This window comes from Cynocephalus volans, chromosome X (assembly GCF_027409185.1).
Source record: "Cynocephalus volans isolate mCynVol1 chromosome X, mCynVol1.pri, whole genome shotgun sequence".
NCBI lineage: Eukaryota > Metazoa > Chordata > Mammalia > Dermoptera > Cynocephalidae > Cynocephalus > Cynocephalus volans.
In genome coordinates, this window is record NC_084478.1 from 119,419,754 (window position 1) to 119,441,588 (window position 21,835).

The following is a 21,835-nucleotide window of genomic DNA, read 5'->3' on the forward strand; positions in this document are numbered from 1 at the left end:
GGGACTTACCTAGTGGACCAGAAGAATGCTGTAGGTTTTTGGTGCCTACCAGCAGACATGATCTTCATAATAAATGGGTTCAAATTAGACTTGTCTCAAGAAACTTCTGACATTGTTCCAATATATAGGATCATTTAGGAAGAGTATATGTAAATTGGTGCTGCATTTACAGAAAGCAAGGTGGTGACAATGTGACATTGTTTTAACTATTATATTGGCAAAAATTTAAAAGATTGATAAAAGCATTGGTTGTAAAGGTGTGGGGTAATAAGCACTCTCATACATCACTGATGAAAGTATATATTACCTTTTAGAAAGTAATTTAGCAGTATATATAAAAATTGTAAGAGCATGTTCCATTTGATCCAATAAATCCTCTGGCACTTTGACTACAAATATATGTGTACAGTTTGGCCAAGGTATAGGTACAACTATATTCGCTGTGGCATTATTAGTTTATTATAAAAATAACTGGAAAAAATTTGGTTTCCATCAACTAGTTGAATAAACAATGACATATTTGTAATATAGAATGCCACGGTGTTGTTACAAATAATAGAGTAAATCTGTATGTAATGCTTTGAAACACCCCCAAGATATAGTGTTATGATCTGTAGCCAGAACCAAGGAAGTTAATGGTATAGTCCCAGTTTGAGTCTGAAGGCCTAACAGCCAAGAGAACTGATGGTACAAGTTGCAGTCTGAAAGGCAAGAAGAGGACTAAGGTGATGTCAGAAGATGGCAGAATAGAAGGCTCTCATCTCTAGTCCTCCTCACAGAAATAATGATTAGCAACTATCCACAGACAAAAATGCCTTTGGAAAGATCCCAGAACCCAGCAGTGAGACTGACACATTCCTTTGGAACACAAAAACTGAGAAAAGATGCATTAGGAAGATAGGAGAGGCTTCACTTTGAGTGCCTCTTTCCTCCCCCAGGCCAGCACGGCACCACACCAAGAAGAATTCCTAGGCCTACTGTTTGTCCAGTGGAGCAAAGAGTGCCTGAGGCAAACATCCAGCTTCCCTGGCAATCGGGGCCACAACCTAGAAGGCTCACTTCTGTCTTGCCTCACAGAGAACACTCACAGGGGGAACTGTCAGGGCTATACCACCTAGATTTAGCTAAGGAAAAAGACTACAGCAGGGCTCATTAGCTACCAGTGTGTTGATATGTGTGGATCTTTTTGGTGGCATTGTATTCCTGCTGGGAGCCTCACTCAACCAATGAGCCCAGCCAGCAGATCCTCCCACATGTGGACCAAGCTGATGGCCTGTCTGCCTAGGGAGCATGGTTAGCAGTTCTGCCCAGCTGGGGTTTCCAGCAGGAAGTCTGGCCTGGCCATGGAGCACAGCCTGATAGCAAGCATAGCCTGCAGCCCTGTCTGACCAGAGAGACCAGCCAGCAACCCCACCTAACTGAAGAACATGGCCTGCACCCCTGCTCAATTGCAGAACCCAGACATCAGCCCTGTCTGAACACAAAGTTCAGCCAGTGGTACCACCTGGCCAGGTAGCACATCCTGCAGCCCCACCCAACCAGAGATCATGTAGCCCAGCCAATGGCTCTGACTGACCATGGAGCACAGTTAGCAGCCCTACCCATGCATGAGCAGTGGCCCTGATAGCAAGCCTACCATGCCTGCAGATGGTGTCTAGAACCCCAGGCTGGGCTGACTGGTGAAGTTTTTCCAACCTAAGCAAACCTGCAAAGGCTGGAAGAGGTGACCACTTCCATTAAATGTGCAGACATCAACAGAAAGATACAAGGATCATGAAGAATCAGGGACATATGACACCACCAAAAGAAAGTAATAAGGCAACAATATTCAACCCTAAAAAAAAAAGAGATCTGTAAAAGAACTGATAAAGAATTGAGAACAATCCTCTGAAAGGAGTTCAGTGAACTACAAGAAAATACAGATACACAACTAAAGAAAATTGGGAAGAAAATATATGAAAAAAATTAAAAGTTCAACAAAGAAATAGAAGCCATTAAAAAAAAGAAAACAAAACAGAAATCCTAGCATTGAAGAACACAATGAATGAACTAAAAATGTAATAGAAAGCTTAAATGGTAGACTTGATCAAGCAGAAGAAAAAATCTGTGAACTCAAAGACAATTCACTTGAAATTATCCAGTCAGAGGAGCAAAAAGAAAAAAAAAAAAGATGAGAAACTTAAGAAAGACTACAAGACTTATGGGATACCATCAACCAAAACAATACATGTATTATAGAAGTCTCAGAAGAAGAGAGAGAGATAAAGCAGCAGAACATCTATTTTAAAAAATAATGAATAAAAATGTCTCAAATCTTGGAAAAGCAATGGGCATCCAGATTCATGAATCCCAAATAGACCTAAATATGTTGAACCTGAAGATGTCTACACTGAGACACAGTATAATTAAACTGTCAACTGTCAAAGACAAAGAGTTTTGAAAGCAGCAAGAGAAAAGAGACTCATTACAAAGAAGGAAGTCTCCATAGACTGTAAGCAGAATTCTCAGCAGAAACCTTGCAGGCCAGGACAGAGTGAGATGATATATTTAAAATATTGAGAGAAAAATATTCTGCCAACCAAGAATAGTATACCCAGCAAAGCTTCCTTTGGAAATGAAGGAGAGCATGGTGCTCATAATACCAAGGTCCAGAGTTTGACCCCTTTGGCCAGCCACCAAAAAAATAAAAATAAAAAATAAAAGAAGTGAAGGACAGATAAAGACTTTCCAAAACAAACAAAAGCTGAAAGAATTCATCATCTGAATAACAAGAAATGCCAAAGGGAGTTTTTAAAGCTATGAAAAAAGAATACTAATAAGCAACTTAAACAGATATGAATATTTAAAATTCACTGTTAAAGATAGATACATACTCAAATTCAGAAGTCTCTAATATTATAATCATGGTATGTAAATTACTTTCAACTCTAGTATAAAAGTTTTTTAAAGTACTAAAAATAACTAAAACTACAATAATTTTAATGGGTATATGATACAAAAAAAATGTAAATTCTAACATCAATAACCTAAAATGTGAATGGAAAGAAGTAAAAGTAAAGTGTTGTTATATGTCATTGGAGTTAAGTTGTTATCAGATTAAAAGATGGTGTTATAACTTTAAGATGTTTTATGTAAGCCTCATGATATCCACAAAAGAAAAACCTACAGCAGACACACAAAAGATTAAGAAAAAAATCAAAGCTTAGCACCATAAAAAGTCATTAAATCACAAAAGAAGACAGCAAGAGAAAAAGAAAGGAAAAAGGAAATTATAAAACAGCTAGAAAATAATTAACAAAATGGTAATAGTAAGTCCTTACCTATCAATAATTAATTTAAACATAAGTGGATTGAATACTCCAATCAAAAGACATAATGAATGGATAAAACAACAAAACCCAACTCTATGCTACCTACAAAAGACTCACTTTAGCTATAAGAACACACGAGCTGAAAAGGAAGGGTAGAAAACAATATTCCATGAAAATGGTAAACAAAAGAGAGCAGTGGTGACTATACTTAGATAAAATAAACTTTAACTCAAAAACTGTCACAGAGCAAGAAAGTCATGTAATGATAAAGGGGCCGATTCATCAAGAATGTATAAAAAATGGAAATAGTTACGCACCCAACATCAGAATAGCTAAAGAGATAAAGCAAATATTAACAGATCTGTAGGAAATATAAACAGCAATACAGTAATATTAGGGGACCTTACTACCCCACTTTCAATAATGGGTAAATTATTTAGACAGAAAATCAGTAAGGAAGTAGCAGACTTGAACAACACTATAGACTAAATGAACTTAACAGACATATACGGAACATTCTATGCAACAGCAGCAGAATACATATTCTTTTCTAGTGCACACACGACATTATCCAGGATTGATCATATGTTAGTTTATAAAACAAGTCTTAACAAATTCAAGAAGATTAAAAGCATATTAAGCTTTTTTTCCAACCACAGTATGAAGCTTGAAATCAATAATTGGAGAAAAATTAGAAATCTCAGAAGCATGTCAAAATTCAGCAATACACTCCTGAACAACAGTAGGTCAAAAGAAATCAAAAGAGAAATAAAAAAAATCTTGAGTCAAACAAATATGGAAACACAACATGCTAAAATGTGTGGGATGCAGGAAAAGCAATTTTAAGAGGAAAGTTCATAGTGATGGATGCCTACATTAAGAAAAAGAAAATATATCAAATACAAAACCTAAATTTACACCTGAAAGAACTATAAAAAGAAGAAAAAACAAAGTCCAAAATTAGTAGAAAGGAAGGAAATAACCTACACCAGAGCAGAAATAAATGAAATAGAAACTAGAAAACAATAGAAAAAATCAACAAAACTAAAAGTTGATCTTTAGGAAAGATACAAAATTGACAAAGCTTTAGCTAGACTAACCAAAAGAACTCAAATAAATTAAATGATAAATGAAAGAGAAGACATAACAATCAACTTCATAGAAATACAAAGGATTGTTAAGAGATTTCTATGAACAATTATGTGCCAACAAATTAGATAATCTAGAAGAAATGAATATATTCCTACCCAAACTCAATCATAGCGAAACAGAATGAGGGGCTGACCAGTTTACTCAGTTGTTTACAGTGTGATGTTATAACACAAGTTCAAGGGTCCAGATGCCCATACCAGCCAGCCACAAAAAAAAAAAAGAAAAAGAAAAAAGTAGATCTTAACAGACCAATAATGAGTAAGGATACTGAAACAATGATCAAAAACCTCCCACAAAAGAAAAGCCCAAATCCAGACGGCTTCACAAGTGAATTCAACCAAGTAAGGAAAATTTGGTATATATACACCATGGAATACTACTCTGCCATAAAAAGGAAAGAAATTCTCCCATTTGCAGCAACATGGATGAGCTTGGAAAAACTTATTTTGAGTGAAATAAGCAAAGCACAGAGGGATAAATACCACATGTACTCACTCATATGTGGAAGCTAAGAGAGAAAGGAAGGAAAGAAAGACCACAGTGGTGCATTGGACTTGCAGAGGGAGAGAGCATGCCTAGGGATACAAAGTGGAGTGGAGGAAAGGGGAATGGGGGGCGAGGTCAGGGAAAATTGGGTGGGGGACATGGGGTATAATCACAATTTCTGGTAATGGGCATGCTGCCAATATGGATCTGGCCATCACATATTGAGCACGAGTGGTGACAATCAGCTTTGTATCCCAGGAATATTCATAACCAATAAAAAAAAAAGAAGTAACATCAATCCTTCTCAAACTCTTTCAAATAACTGAAGAGGAGGGAACACTTCCCAAACTCATTTTATAAGGCCAGCATTATCCTGATCTAAAGCCAGACAAGGACATAACAAGAAAAAATTACAGGCCAATATCCTTGAGGAACATAGATGCAAATATCCTCAACAAAATACTGAAAATCAAGTTCAGCAGCAAATTAAAAAAAAAAAAATCATGCACTATGACCAAGTGGGATTTATGCCTGGGATGCATAGATGATTCAACATATGCAAATCAATAAATGTGATACACTACATTAACAGAATGAAGGATACAAATCATACAATCATCTCACCAGATGCAGAAAAAACATTTGACAAAATTTAACATTGCTTCATTATAAAAATTCTCCCCCAATTGGGTATAGAAGGAATATACCTCAATACAATGAAGGTCATATATGGAAAGCCCAGACCTAGCTTTATACTCAGTGGAGAAAAGCTGAAACCTTTTTGTCTAAGATCAGGAACAAGACAAGGATACCCACTCTTGCCACTTCTGTTCAACATAATACTAAAGTCCTGGCCAGAGCAACTGGGAAAGAAAAATAAATAAAAAGCATTTGATTCAGAAAGTAAAAAGTAAAAATGTCTCTTTTTGCATGTGACTTTTTGCATGGTCTTACACTTAAAATAAAACAAACCTAAAGACAACCAAAAAACTTTTAGAAGTAATAAACAAATTCAGTAAAGTTTCACGATATAAAACCAGCATATGAAAATCATCTGCATTTCTATACACTAACAATGAACTCTCTAAAAAAGAGGTAAAGAAAACAACACCATTTACAATATTATCAAAAACAATAAAATACTTAGGAATAAATTAACCAAGGAGAAGAAAGAACTGTACACTGAAAGCTATAAAACAGTGATGAAAAAAATGGAAGAAGACACAAATAAATGGAAAGATATCACATGTCTCTGGATTGGAAGAATTAATATCTTTAAAACATCTATACTACACAAAGTGCTCTACAGATTCAATGCAATTCCTAATAAAATTCCAATGGCATTTTTCACAGAAATTTTAAAAACTCTAAAATTTGTATAGAACTAAAAAAGCTTACAAATAGCCAAAGCAATCTTGAGAAAGAAAAAGAAAGCTGGAGGCATCACACTTCCTGATTTCTCACCTTTACAAAGCTATAGTAATCAAAACATTATGGCAATAGCATAAGAAAGACACATAAAACAATGGAACAGAATAGAGAACCCAGAAATAAACCCATGCATATATACACAGTCCATGAATATTTGACAAGGGTGCCAAGAATATACAGTGGGGAAAGGATGACCTCTTTAATAAATGTTTGGGAAAACTGAATAACCATATGCAAAAGAATTAATCTGGATCCCTATCTTAATTTATTCACAATAGTTAACTTTAAATGGATTAAAGACTTAAATGTAAGACCTGGCACCATAAAACTTTTAGAAGAAAATATAGGGACAAAGCTTCTTGACATTGGTCTTAACAATGATATTTTGGGATATGACACCAAAAGCACAGGCAGCAAAATGAAAAATAGACAAATGGTACTATATCAAACTAAAAAGCTTATGCCCAGCTAAGGAAAACAATCAACAAAATGAAAACGCTACCTACAGAATGGGAGAATATATTTGCAAGCCGTATATTTGATAAGGGGTTGATATTCAAACTTCATCAGGAATATATACAACTCAATAGCAAAAAAAGCAAATAATCTGATCTTAAAATAGGCAAAGCATCTGAAAAGACATTTTTCTAAAAAGGATATGTAAATGGCCAACAGATGCATCAAAATGTGCTCAACATCATTAATCATAAGGGAAATGCAAATTTAAACCACAGTAAGATATCACTTCACACCTGTTAGAATGGCTATTGTCAAAAATCCAAAACATAACAAGTGTTGGCAAGTACATGGAGAAAAGGGAACCCTAGTGCCATGTTGGTGGGAATGTAAATTGGTACAGCTATTGTGAAAAACAGTATGGAGATTCCTCAAAAAATTAAAAGTATAACTACCATATTATTCAGCCACCCCGCTTGTGGGTATATATCCAAAGGAAATGAAATCAGTAGTTCCAAGAGATATCTACACTCCTGTGTTCATTGCAGCATTATTCACAATAGGCAAGGCATGGAAATAACTACTGATATATGAATGGATAAAGAAAATGTGGTATTTATATACAATTGAATATTATTCAGCCATAAAAAGGAGCTCCAGTGGTTTGTGACGACATGGATGCACAGAGAGGGTATTGTGCTAAGTGAAATGAGTGACTCAGAGAAAGACAAATACTATATGATTTCACTTTTATGAGGAATCTAAAAAAGTCAAACTATAGAAACAGAAAATAGAAGACTGGTTGCCAGGGACTGAGGAGTAGGGGAAATAGGGAGAGGTTGATCAAAGGGTAAACATTTTAAATTATGAGTGAGTTATGGAGATCTCAAATACAACTTAGCATAGCTAATAACACAGTATGGTATACTTGAAATTTGCTAAGAGATTAAATCTTAAGTGCTCTCATCACAAAAAAAGGTAAATCTGTAAGGTGAAGAACATGTAATCATGAATTTTACAGTGTATATATTATGTATCAAATTATCATGCTGTAAACCTTTAATACATATAATATTATTATTCAATTATACCTCAATAAAACTAGAAAAAATGAGTAAGATACAATGAGTGCTAATTGCATTAATGGGAACTTATAATTTTATATTTAGTGAAACTTGTTATTAATCAGTTCTTATGTGATTTTTATGAAATTAATGGAAAAGATTAAATTGTTATTTTTGGAAAAGGCATAATCTGACATTCATGTTTTTCATATTACTTTTCACAACCTGTTCAAGTTTATATATTCATCTTTTATATCTCACTGCTGTAATTTATCAACTGCTTTGGTAGAATATGTTGTGAACTGAAATTCCACAGGAATGTGACTTTCTGTATTAGAAAAGAAGAAGGGAGATCTATTTTTAAAAGGCCTAGAATAATACTAAAGATAAAAGTTTGAAACAAACAAACAAAACAAAAAACAAGAAGAGCTGATGTCTCAGCTTTAGTCCAAAGGCAGGAAAAGACCAATATCCCAATTTACGCAGTTAGGCAGGAGGAGTTCCCTCTCAGTCATGGGAGGGTGTCTTAGTCTGTTTGTGCTGCAATAACAAAATACCTGAGACTGGGGAATTAATAAGAACGGAAATTTATTTCTCACAGTTCTGGAGGAAGTCCAAAAGCAAGGCGGGTTCAGCGTATAGAGAGGGCTGCTCTATGTTTCCAAAATGGCACCTTGTTGCAGCATCCTCCAGAGGGGATGAATGCTGTATCTTTACCTGGCAGAACAAACAGAATGGGCAAATTTACCCACTTGAGCCCTTCTATGGAGCACTAATCCATTCATAAGAGTGGATCCTTCATGAATTAATCATCTCCTAAAGGACTCACCTCTCAGTACTATTGCATTGAGGATTAAGTTTCAACATGAATTTCGTAGGGAACAAAAACATTTAAACCATAGTTCTTTTCAGGTCTTCAACTGACTGGATGAGGGCCACCGACACTGGGGAAGGCAATCTGCTTTATTCAGCCTACTAATTCAAATGTTAATCTCATCCAGAAGCACCCTTACGAACATACCCAGAATAATGTTTGATCAAATATCTGGGGACCCAGTGAGCCAGTCAAATTGACACACAAAATTAATCATCACAATATGTGTGATATGATCCTATTTCTGTAAAAGGACAAATATATGCATGTACAAAAGGAAATAGTAACAGCAGTCACCTCTGGGGGAGAGGGCCTGAAATTTGGGGTATGGATTGGGGATTTCTTTTCCCTTATATACTTCATTACAGTTTGGTTTTTAATTAATTTTTAAAATTATAGCTTGGATTTCTTTACTGCTTTTATAATTCAAGAAACTAGTTAATAATATAATAGAAGGTAATATGAAAGCCCCTCCAGGTCAGGCCATTAGAATGGTTGGAAGGGACAGGGGTGCAGAAAAAAAAAATCTATTCAAAACTGCTGGCTATTGACAGATTGTGAATGAAGATAGAACATCTTTTCCCTTGTCCTTCCTTATCTCCTCTTTCTAATCCCTTCTTTATGTTGTGTACCCATTGCCCTTCATGCCTTATGATTCAGCATATTTTAATGTAAGTAACCCCCACCCTACCTATGGCTCTTTTCTTGGAACAACTTTGGGTGTTCAACCCTTTACTTCCTCTCTCTTTCTCTTAACCCAGTGATCTCAAATGAGAGCAGAGTCCAGCTAATTGTCACACTGGAATACACATACATGAATTAATCAGTAGATGTGACAACCTGGTAATTACTTCATTTACTTATTCAACAAACATATAACATGTACTGAGTGCCTACTATGTGTGCATTATGGTGCTAGGGAACAGGCAGTTCTACCTGAAATAAGTCATGGGTTGGGCTTATGAAAGGCATAGCAGAGGTTGTGTGGAAAGTCGAGCCTGATATTCCAGGCAGAGGAAACAACCTCTGTCAGGATTTGAAGCTAGATAGGAAAAATAAGTTCTAGTGGTGTACAGTAGTGCTAGGTGTCTATAATTAACAATAATTTACTGTATGTTTTCAAATGGCTAGAAGAGAGAAGTTCAAATGCTCTCATCACAAAGAAATGATAAATAATTTTTGCAATGATGGATATGCTAATTACCCTGATTTGATCATCACACAGTGTATACATGTATTGAAATATAACTCTGCATCCCATAAATATGTACAATTATTATATGTCAATTAAAAATTTTTAAAAATTAAAATTACAAACAAAATTTTAAAACTGTGAAATCCTAAGACCTTTAAGAAAAACCATATGTCATTTGATATGGCTGGAGGATGAGATATGAAGAGAGCACACTTTAAGAAATGAGGATGGAGAGGTTGACCAGACATACCAACATGACAATTTTTTGTTATGTGAGGTTATCTATCTCTTTGCAGGATATTTGGCATCCCTATCCCCTCCTTACTAAATGCCAGAAGTTACTCCCAGTCATTGTAATAGTCAAGAACACCCCACCACACATATTTATCTTTCTAAACACTCCTAAAGGAGTACACCTTGGTGGAGAAAAACTGAGGCTTGATTGAAGATAACTTTTTATGCTCTGCTAATGAGTTTGGACTTGCACCTGTAGGGCCTGACTTCTGAAACTGCAGTAGGAGATTGTGTACAATAGGATACTTGAATTCCTAAGACACACATGGCTTATCTTCTTGAAACATCAATTTTATTCAAATAATTTTTTTCAATTAATAGAAATATAGCAGTATATTATTTTATATGACTATTGGAGTAAAATGCTAAATGACTACGAATTCTTAAAGTAAAAGAGAAAGATTGTACTTGCACTGGGCTGCCTCTAACTATGCCCCAAACTCCTGGGGATATTTCAGTTGAAAGTTTGAAAAGCAATGGAAATTGTGAGTCAATGAAATGTTTGAAACAAGGGAGAAGTATAGAACGATCACTTTATCTGCTATTGGGAATTGTATTGGAAGAAGGTGAGACACACAGAGAGACCAGTTGGGAGTAATAACCCAGGACTGAAATAATAAGAGCCTATATTATGGAAAGGAGGAATGGATATGAAAGATATTTAGGAAGTAGAATTGACATGACATGGCTCAATGAATGAGAGAATGTGCTGAATGAAAGAAAGGAAGCTATTGAGGCTGCCAGCCAGGTGTCTGGGTTGAGCAGCTTGTGCATAAGAGAGAATTCAAAAGATTAGCAGAATTGGGGAAGGAAGGAAAAAGTTAGTTCACGTTTTTTAACATGTTGAGTTTGAGCTGGCTATAGATTTCCAATGGATACATCTAGTAAGCAATAGTAAATATGCACCTCCAGCACAGAGAAGAGATATGGGTTGATGATGTAGCTTTTGAAATTTTAATTATGTTGGTAGCCATTGAAGCCATGAATATGGATGTTAACCCAAGGAAAATGAGCAGAGTGATAAAAAGAAGAGTGCTGAGAACAGAATCCTGACATTAAAAAGTTTGATAGATGAGGAGGATCCTGAAAAGAAAGCTGAGAAAGATGGGGAAATAACGGGAGTGAATACTGCTGTGGAAGTCAAGAAAGAAGGAAGTTTTAAAGTAGAAGGTAGTGGGTGATAGTATCAAATGACACAGAAAATAAAGCTAGGTGGTAATTGAGATGTGTACACTGAATTTGACAATAAAGAGAGAATCTGGCTTTTTCATAATGGGTTTGCCACCAAACACAGGTGTTGTGAAAACCATCACTAAATCAAAGCCAAAATGGGAAAGGAAAATACTCATATAACATCATCATCATTGGACACGTAGATTTGGGCAAGTCCACTACTACTGGCCATCTGATCTACAAATGTGGTGGAATCGACAAAAGAACTATCAAAAAGTTTGAGAAGGAGGCTGCTGAGATGGAAAGGGCTCCTTCAAGTATGCCTGGGTCTTGGATAAACTGAAAGCTGAACGTGAGCGTGGTATCACCATTGATATCTCCCTGTGGAAATTTGAGACCAGCAAGTATTACGTGACTATCATTGATGCACCAGGACATAGGAACTTTATCAAAAACATGATTACAGGCACATCACAGGCTGACTGTGCTGTCCTGATTGTTGCTGCTGGTGTTGGTGAGTTTGAAGCTGGTATCTCCAAGAATGGGCAGACCCGTGAGCATGCTCTTCTGGCTTACACACTGGGTGTGAAACAACTGATGGTTGGTGTTAACAAAATGGATTCTACTGAGCCCCCCTACAGCCAGAAGAGATGTGAGGAAATCCTTAAGGAAATCAGCACCTACATTAAGAAAATTGGCTACAACCCCAACACAGTAGAACTTGTGCCAATTTCTGCTTGGAATGGTGACAACATGCTGGAGCCAAGTGCTAATATGCCTTGGTTCAAAGGATGGATAGTCACCTGTAAAGATGGCAATGCCAGTGGAACTACACTGCTTGAGGCTCTGGACTGCATCTTGCCACCAACTCATCCAACTGACAAGCCCTTACATCTGCCCCTCCAGGATGTCTACAAAATTGATGATATTGGTACTGTCCCTGTGGGCTGAGTAGAGACTGGTGTTCTCAAACCTGGCATGGTGGTCACCTTTGCTCCAGTCAGCATTGCAACTGAAGTAAAGTCTGTTGAAGTTCACCACGAAGCTTTGAGTGAAGCTCTTCCTGGAGACAATGTGGGCTTCAATGTTAAGAACGTGTCCGTCAAAGATGTTCATTGTAGCAATGTTGCTGGTGACAGCAAAAATGACCCACCAATGGAAGCAGCTGGCTTCACTGCTCAGGTGATTATCCTGAATCACCCAGGCCAAGTCAGTGCTGGTTATGCCCCTGTACTGGATTGTCACACAGCTCACATTGCTTGCAAGTTTGCTGAGCTGAAGGAAAAGATCAATCAGCGTTCTGTTAAGAAGCTGGAAGATGACCCTAAATTCTTGAAATCTGGTGATGCTGCCATCATTGATATGGTTCCTGGCAAGCCCATGTGTGTTGAAAGCTTCTCTGACTATCCTCCTCTAGGTCATTTTGCTGTTCATGATATGAGACAGACAATTGCTGTAGGTGTCATCAAAGCAGTGGACAAGAAGGCTGTTGGAGCTGACAAGGTCGCCAAGTCTGCCCAGAAAGCTCAGAAGGCTAAATGAATATTATCCCTAATACCTGCCACCCTAGTCTCAATCAGTGGTGGAAGAACGGTCTCAGAACTGTTTATCACAATTGGCCATTTAAGTTTAATAGTAAAAGACTGGTTAATGATAACAATGCATCGTAAAACTTTCAGAAGGAAAGAAGAATGTTTTGTGGACCATTTTTTTCTGTGTGGCAGTTTTAAGTTATTAGTATTTTAAATCAGCACTTTTTAATGGAAACAACTTGACCAAAAATCTGTCCCAGAATTTTGAGACCCATTAAAACTGAGTTTAATGAAAAAAAGAGAGAGAGAGAGAGAGAAAGAAAGAGAGAATATGAAAATATGTTCAGCCAGATTGCCACAGGTTGTAATGGGGAGATGAATGAGTTGCCACTGCAGTAAGATAGTGAAATGCATAGGATGAGAGCTGAAGATGGCTTTTGAGGGTTTTTGTTTGCTTTTTTGTTTGTTGTTATTAGAATAAGAGTTGATAATCTTTAAATTCTGAGGGGAATGAACTAGGAGACTGGGAAAGATTAAGGGTAGAGCTGAGCGAAAGGAAAATTAGTGAAGAAAGATCTTGGGGCATATGTGAACAGGTGAGAAGGGCATAGGTAGAAGGGAAGAAGACAATGATGAGGCTAGATGTAGGTGTATTTGAGGTAGAAACTTTGGAGTGCTCCTTCTTCTGTTGGGCCTCTACTTACTTGGTGATAGAGAAATCGAAGCAACCTGCTATAAGAGTAAGGGGTACGTGAGATGGAGAAAGAATCTGAGAAGAGAGATTAAAGTTTGCAATGGGCATTAAAGGGATGGGGAATATTACTAACTGGGTAGTGTGGTTTCAGCTGCTGAAGACGAAGTTTTTGTAGGAAGCCCAGTATGGTTGTACCTCTTTCTATTCCAAGCAGCCTGGGCATAGAAGGAAAGACATGATTGCTTGTAATACAACTGTGTTCAATGAATAAAATTTGGAGACTGCTGGGGAGCAATGAAGTCTCATAGCCCAACCTGTTATCTGACCTGGTTATGATTCAATACTGGTTCACTATTTATGACTAACTCAACTACATCATCTGCATGTATATTTCCACCCATGAAGAGTTCAGCAGCACTGTCAAAGCTGAGAAAGGGAAGCTTGTCAATGATAGGAAGCCCATCTCCATCTACCAGATTGCCAACATCAAGTGGGAGGATGCTGGTATTGAGTATGTTGTGGAGTACACTAGTCTCTTTTCTCTCTTGGGAAGGCTGGAGCTCAGTTGAGGGATGGAGGCTCATCATGTCTTCCCTTTCTGCAGATGTCCCCATATTTGTGATGGAAGTGAACCATGAAAAGTGTGACCATTACCTCAAGATTATCAGCATTGCCTCTTGCACCACAAACTGCTTGGCCCTCTGGTCAAGATTATCCATTTATGATAGCTCTAGATCCTGGAGAGAGTTGTGATCACAGTTTACACCATCACTTCCACCCTGAAAAACGTGTGTGGCCCCTCTGGAAAACTGTGGCATGTTGGTCATGGTGCTGTACAGATCATCATCTCTACAAACATTGACACAGCCAAAGCTGTGGACAAGGTCATTCCTGAGCTGAATGGGAAAATCATTGGCATAGATTTTTAGCTTTCTGTCCCCAACATGTCTATCATGGATCTGACTTGCATTCTGGAGACAGTAGACAAAAATGGTGAAATCAAGAAAGTGTTGAGTCAGGCATTGGAGGGTCCCTTAGAGGACATCCTGGCCTAGACTAAGGACCAGTTTGTCTCCTGTGACTTTAACAGTGACATGTATTCCTCCGTCTTTGATGCTTGGGCTAGCAGTGCTCTCAATGACCATGTTGTCAAGCTCCTTTACTTGTAGTTCAATGAGGTTGGCTATAGGAACCACGTTGAGGACTACATGGTTCATGTGGCCTCTAAGGAGTAAGAGCCCTGGACCAGTATTCCCAACCACAGTACAAGAGGAAGAGAAATGCCTTCAGCTTTGGGGAGTTTTGTCTCACATCTACCCCTCAACTCATTGAGAATCTCTATCTTCAATATTATTCCTATCTCAGGCCACCTGGAAGAAGAATACCATCAACATAGTACACTGTACCCGGCAGGAAAAAAATGAGTTGGTTTTTATGTGCAAGCCTTTTAAGCCAACTGCCAGTGAAAGAGCATGAGGCATTGCAAATAACGGCTTTAGTACAGATACCATTTGGACATGGGATAGAAAGGAGCCTTTGCTCCTAGTCTCTAGGCATGGCTGTTCAGTCCCTGTAGAATATATTGAAACACTTTTCTCTTTCCTTCTCTTTGTCAGTCTGTGCTGTAATTTTTTTTCCTCTACTGATTTACTCATAGGGGTTAAAACCAGTTATACATGTCTCTTCAGCCACTAGCACCCCTGAAGCTGTGACACCATCATGAGTGTCACCTTTTAACCTAGGAGGTCATGATATAAGTCACAAGGTACAAAACCTAGTTACTCTAATTCATTTAATAGAGTCAATTGGCCCATTCAAGTGAAGGGAGGATATTTCCCACGTGGGTCCTCTGTGTGATAGGGGAGGCTTTCTGCCATATATGTGTATATATAGAGAGGAAGGGGGCTTCCTGTGGGCTCCAAGGGTGGTCCATAGCCAAGCACAGAAACTGTTTCCCAAGATGAAGTTTAGGGGACTCTGTGAGTGTAACATGGGAGCCTGAATAAGTGTGCGTCTCGCAGAGAATTTTTTGAGTTAATCACCCTGGCCTTGTGCTCTGTGGGTTATGAGGAAGATCCTTAAGTCCCCAAATCGCTACCTATTTAATTATGACATCAAAATCCATTCCTTTGGATTAAGCATGACTCTCTCTCTCTCTCTCTCTCTCTCTCTCTCTCTTTTTTAGGGTGTTGGAGTAAATAATTTTTAAAAATATATATAGCTAGAAGAAGAGTAAGTGGGAGTGCTGGAATCTTGGGAAAGAGCCAGAAAATGTAAGTTTGGTCTGATGAGGTCAAAACTCACAACTCTGGAAAGGGCTGGCTCAGAACTTGCTTGCTTGCTTTCTGTACTCAGTGAGAGGACTTGGGCCAAGGAGCATATGTCAGACCCAAGAAGGTATAGAACCACAAGTGCCCTTATATTTGTCTCTTTAGGATGAAGCTCGATATTTGTTGAGCAGAAAGCAGTTTGGCGCATAGAAGGAAGTGGTTTGGGACTTCACTGAGAAAAGAAGACAAGACCTGGGTAAGCCATGGCTCATGCTGGCCTGGATTTCAAGTGTCTTTGGGCTTTTAGCACTGTGAAAAGAGGGGAGCTCCCGAGAGCGGACTGAGGGAAGGGAGTGGAGATCATATGTTGTTAATTAGAAAAGAAGGAATGAGAAGAATGCTAAGCTTTAGTTTAAGCTCTCTGAGTAGGTTGATGACAAGCCACATGTAAAGTTTAAGATGGGTATTTTTGAACTCATCCTTCTGCTCACTGGAGCAGCTCCAGATGTATGGTAAAGAAGCAGATGTGGCAAAAGAACAGGATGTTTTAGGCTTTGAGTTTCAAAGAGCCAAATGAAAGTGGAGATCTGGTCCTTTGGTCTTCCAATCACTGAAGATTGAAGGGTTTGTGACTCTCTGGGGCTGTATTTCTCACCCTGAGTAGGGGCCCTGTTTTTTCAGGTGTGACTACAGAAGGAAAAAAAAAGGAGCAACCAGGTTGTGTAGGCCCTGCAAGTGTATAATATGGGATTTCTCAGGTACAATGACAGAGATAAGTGATCGCTTCTGGGTCTGCCAAAAATCCTTGAGTATTTCACTGTAACTGTTAGTCAATTCTCCCAAATGAGACAATCTGTAAGTCTCAAAACAGGGAGAAGGTGTCTTCCCTGGATTGAAGGCTTCTAGATACCTAGATCTCCTCTGGATAGAAAGAAGTGAGATGCTTGACTGGGTATGCCTTTGCCTGGGGAGAATATAAGGAATTTTAATGATTTCCTGTGTAAAGTCCTGAGGGGCTTTGGGCAGCCAGTATAAACAGGAGACATTTCAGTTGATTGGATTTATGTTCCTGAAATCAGGAAACAGGCCAACATGGATCTCTGTTTAGCTCTGTTCCATGGGATTGGGAGTCGGAATGCAAGGAGATGCTGCCTCAGATTTCATCCTGTAATCAGTGGCCACTCTGTCTTTTTGGCTTTTGTCTCAGCTACACACACACACACAAACACACACACACACACACATACACACACGTTTTCTTCATTCTCAGGGAGAATAGTGGCTGAAAGAGGGTCTGGCTTCCATGGATGGGATGACTGAGTCACAAAAGGACTTCCTTAAGCCTGGGACAATATTTCTGTAAGATACAGGGATTGGTCTTGAACATTCATTTCAGAAGATCTGTTGTGTAAGAAGCACAAAAGAGCATCCAGGAGTTTCCATTTTCCATTTACTATCCAAGCCTCTAAAGTCTATATCACTTTATCTCACACTACTTTTGACCTTGTCTTCTTGACACTTAAAGTTTGACCATCCTGGAATCCAGCTTGAGCTTTACCACCAGCTAGTTGTATAAACTAAAGAATTCACTAAATAAGAGTAGCCACCATTGACTGAGTGCTTATGAACTATGTCAGCAATATGTTCAGTGCCTTACATACATGATCACATTTCATTCTCACAACAACCCCGGGAGGTAGGGACTATTATTATCCTCACTTGTGGAGGATGCTGTTCCTCAGTTGAGAAAATTGAAGTTTAGTGATTGACTCAAGGTAAATGGCAAATCAGTGGCAAAGTCCATATTGGAATCCATAAGTGTCTTCATAGCCTATGGTCCTAAGCATTATAGAGGGCTGCCTTCACTCATAAACTTTGCACTCTTTGTGTCCTGGGTCCTTGTAAAATGGGAATAATACCTACTCTGCCCTTTTTACAAGGATGTTTTGAGGGGAAAATGAGAGGATAGTTATTCCATTCCATGAATATTTGTGGAGAGTTATGAGTGAGGCATTGTTCCAAGGTCCAGGTATTCAAAAATGAATACAATGGGGTTTCTTCTCTCTGGGAAATTAACATCTGGATGATCTGCGTTGAAATCTTACCATCTGTGAAACTGCCTTGAAAAACATAAAGCACTATACAAATGCCTATTTCCTATGATACTGTTTTATTGCATGTACGGTGAAGGGAAATTAACAGCTATAGGTACCGAACAAGCTAGGGTAAAAATCCCACATGGCTTTCAGCTGCTTTCTACAAACCTTGGCAACCAGCTGTTGCCAATCCCCATTGAAAACAAAAGGAAACAGGCAATAATTTGAAGTGTGACTATAACATATTGTGACTGCTGCCTTTTCACAATCATATTAGGACGTGCACATCCACAAGGAGTGGTGTCCCCTTCAGACTAGCACTTTGGAAGGCTGAATCCCTGTGCATTTATTGCAGTGATGCTGCCATTGCTCAAAACGTTTTTTTAGAATTCCTCTTTAGTAATTGAGTTCAGAGCCTGAGGCACATTCTTCTGAATATCCTCAGCGGTGATAAATCTTTGTCCTCTGAGGGTGGATTTGTTTTTAGCAAACAGCCAAAAAAAAGTCATTCATAGTCAAGTCTAGAGAATAAGGTGGATGATCAAGCTCAGTAATAGACATTTTAATTAAAAAAAAAAAACACTTTCTCTTCTCCATTCTTTTCCCCACCCTACTTCACTCTGTGGTTCATAACCTAGTGAAAACAGATTAAATGACTACTGTCCAAGGTCATGAGACTAGGTAAGAGGTGAGCTAGGATTTGATGCTATATTTCCTGCAAAACACAGCAAGAGAAACTTCAGATAACAGAAACTTCATGGTGAGACAGAGGCCTAAATAATGGAAATAGATGAGCAGAGAACTATGGGTTGTTCAGCCCTAAAGGTCTCTCTGTCCCTCACAGAGGACTTAAGTATAGTGCTTCTTGATGTCAGCAGGAATGCCCTGTGACTTGGTTCTTCATTTGAGACAGATCCAACTGGGGATAGGCCCATCTCTGAAAACTGACTTTCCAAATAGGTTATAAGCAGGAGATAAGAACTATATTTCTCTACTCACTCTGTAAGCAAAACAGCAACAATATTGTAGGAGTCAGAGCTGTTCCTGAGCAAAATTGCGAAGGCAGGAAAATGTGTGTCCTTGGCAACCACTTTTCTAGATCTGCCTCTCCCCTCACTATTTCTCTGTTCTCCAGTTAAGGAGTAGAGTTTCTGATTAGTGCATCCATGGTAAAGGGTTACTCAGACCATATGCAGTTTAGAAGAGGACACGCAAAGGAAAGGAGACCAGACTAGCAGAGGATCTTGACACATCAGTGAAGAGATAATTTTAGGCAAGGCAAGGGTACAGCAAATCACCCAAGCGAGGCAACACCCACCAGTCCTGTGCATGAAATTATCCCTAGAGTAAGCTCTATCACAGGCTGCGTTCCCTCAAGAGCTGGCTTCTGTTTTAAGGGCTGGACTTTGAACCACAGAATTTCAGAGGTCCCAAATCCCTTAGAGAAGAGGCCATTCTCTTATTTTAAATATTGGGGCCTTCAGTGGGTGTGAGGGAGAAGCAGGGGGAGAAGTAGCCTGCTAGCAGACCACACAAGGAATTAATGGCCCAACAAGGGCTAAAGCCCAGGTCCCTGGCTTTCCACCACACTGCTTTCTTTTCTCTGGGCCAGCAGTTGTTTGCAGAAATGCCTGGTTCCAAAGGCTTTTTGAAGTGGGTCACAGTTCCCATGCTAGTTTCCTTTTGCTATTGATACAGGAAGCTCTTGTGTTTTTCAGGAGAGGAGGGAATGAGAGAAACATCAGAATCCTGTGCCATTTCTGGACGCCCAATAGCTTCTGTATTTGGGGGGACAAGCAGTCCCCCTTGGGAATCCAGGAGTACTGCTTTTGAGCCCATGCAGTCAGCATCTCTTCCACAGCAACTAGAGTTTTGTTTGTTTGTTTATTTCTGTTGAATCCCCAAGATGAACTATTGGAGAAAGAATTCTACCAGTTATGTTTCCATGGGGCCCAGAGCACATGGTCTTGATTAGAATGAGCAAGAGCAAAGCAGATTTCCCACTGTGAAGGTCCGAAAGCAACCTGAAATCCAGCCAGTATTGTTCCAGCAGCCAATGCCTGGTTTCCCGCTGCAGCTTGGTAAAAATTCAAAGCTCAAGGAGATGACACCTGGAGGGGTAGGTAGAGGAGAAGGCCAAGATGGGGAAGAGAATCACAGGAGGACTGTAGTTAAAAGAGTGCTAGGTTATGGCTTCCTCCAGCTTCCCCTCTCTCCCACCTCCAAAACCTAACACACCCAGGCAGAGCTTATTACCAGCCCATCCCATTATGGGGCTCCATGGTGACCAACTCCTACCTCCCATACAAAGTCTTTTCAGACTACTCTAGCTCACCAGGAAACCCTCATGGCCTCTCAGCTCTTTCAGCAGGAATACAGATGCTCACAATTGAATACATATCTCCATTATTATATCCAGTTTTTCAGACTCCAGTAGGTGTGATAGCTTCTTCCTCCTCAGCTATATTGTGAGATTCTTGAGATAGAACCTATCTCTTCCTTTCTTCCTTCTTTGAATATCTCATGGTGCCTCACTCAATTAAGGCCTCACAGGTGACTGATCACAGAGGAGAGTTTGGACAGGGCAGAGAAGCACAAATGGTCCTTGACAGACTTTGGATATATTGTCCCCCTCAAAGCTCATGTCGAAATCTGATCCCCAACTTGGCAATATTGGGAGTGGTTTGGGTCATGGGGGGTGGATCTCTCATGAATAGATAATACCTTCATGGGGGGCAGTGAGTGAGTGAGTTCCCACTCTATTAGTTCCTGAGAGAGCTAGTTGTTTAAAGGACCCTGGAACCGTCCTCTCACCTCTTGCTTCCTCTCGCCATGTGATCTTGCAACTGCTGCTGCCTGCCACTTTCTGCCATGAGTAGAAGCAGCCTGAGGCCTGCACCAGATGAGCCAAATAAACCTGTTTTCCTTGTAAATTACCCAGTTTCAGGTATTCTATTATAGCAACACAAAAATGGACTACTACAGTCCTCTTAGCTTTTGCTGGTCTTTTCCATCCAGGTTGCCACTCTGACCTGCACAGCTATGCTAGACAGGAAAAACTGCAAGAAAGGCTTGCCCCTGAAGAAATCACTAGAGATAAGGCAGGTGGGGGACAGGTAAGTGCTTTAGTGGGGTGTGGCAGGGAGGCCAGGCAAGTTGGGTACAGGGCAAGGAGAAAGACATTAACAGGAGGAACGTAACCCCCTCCCCTTCCCATTTTTTAATACAAAGATTGCCTTGTCTTGAGGAGTATCTGTGGGAGAGGGGGGAGTTAGGGAGAATCTAACTTCCTTAATCCTGGTGTTTGCTAATTCTGGATTTGAGCCCTATATTTCTTATTTGGGTACTTCTAGGAAGCCAAGCTTTACTTCTGTGGCTGTTTATGTGGGGGTGGGGGCTATAGAGGGGAGGTTAGAAGAGCCAAGAACCTTATGGAAGCATGTGTATGTGTGCATGTCTGTGTGTGTGTCTATATATTTGCACTTTCTTTTATTTTTCACGCTGTGTCCCAGCTACTAGACAAACACTAACACTAACACATTCCAATCCATACAGCTCCCACAACCGATAAGATGGTATAAGAATGATAGGTTGACTGCCACATGCTAAGTGGAAACACATGACCTATCAATCAAACAGGAACCAGTTTATCCTCTAAGATGCAAAGTATTAGTAGAAAAGGAGCCACAAACTAGATGCCAAGAACTGGAAATAACCTCTCTAGAGACAAGCTGGAAAAAGAAGCTGGTTTGGTTTTTCTTAAGTTGTGCTATGAATCTCTAAAGCACCCAGGAAATTAAGAAGTGC

The 21,835-nt window shown here is 39.2% G+C and overlaps 1 pseudogene; it reads left to right on the plus strand.

Moving 5' to 3' along the window:
* The first annotated feature begins 7,510 nt into the window (after nucleotides 1-7,510).
* Nucleotides 7,511-13,104, plus strand: LOC134368313 (elongation factor 1-alpha 1-like; annotated as a pseudogene).
* Nucleotides 13,105-21,835: the final 8,731 nt, after the last annotated feature.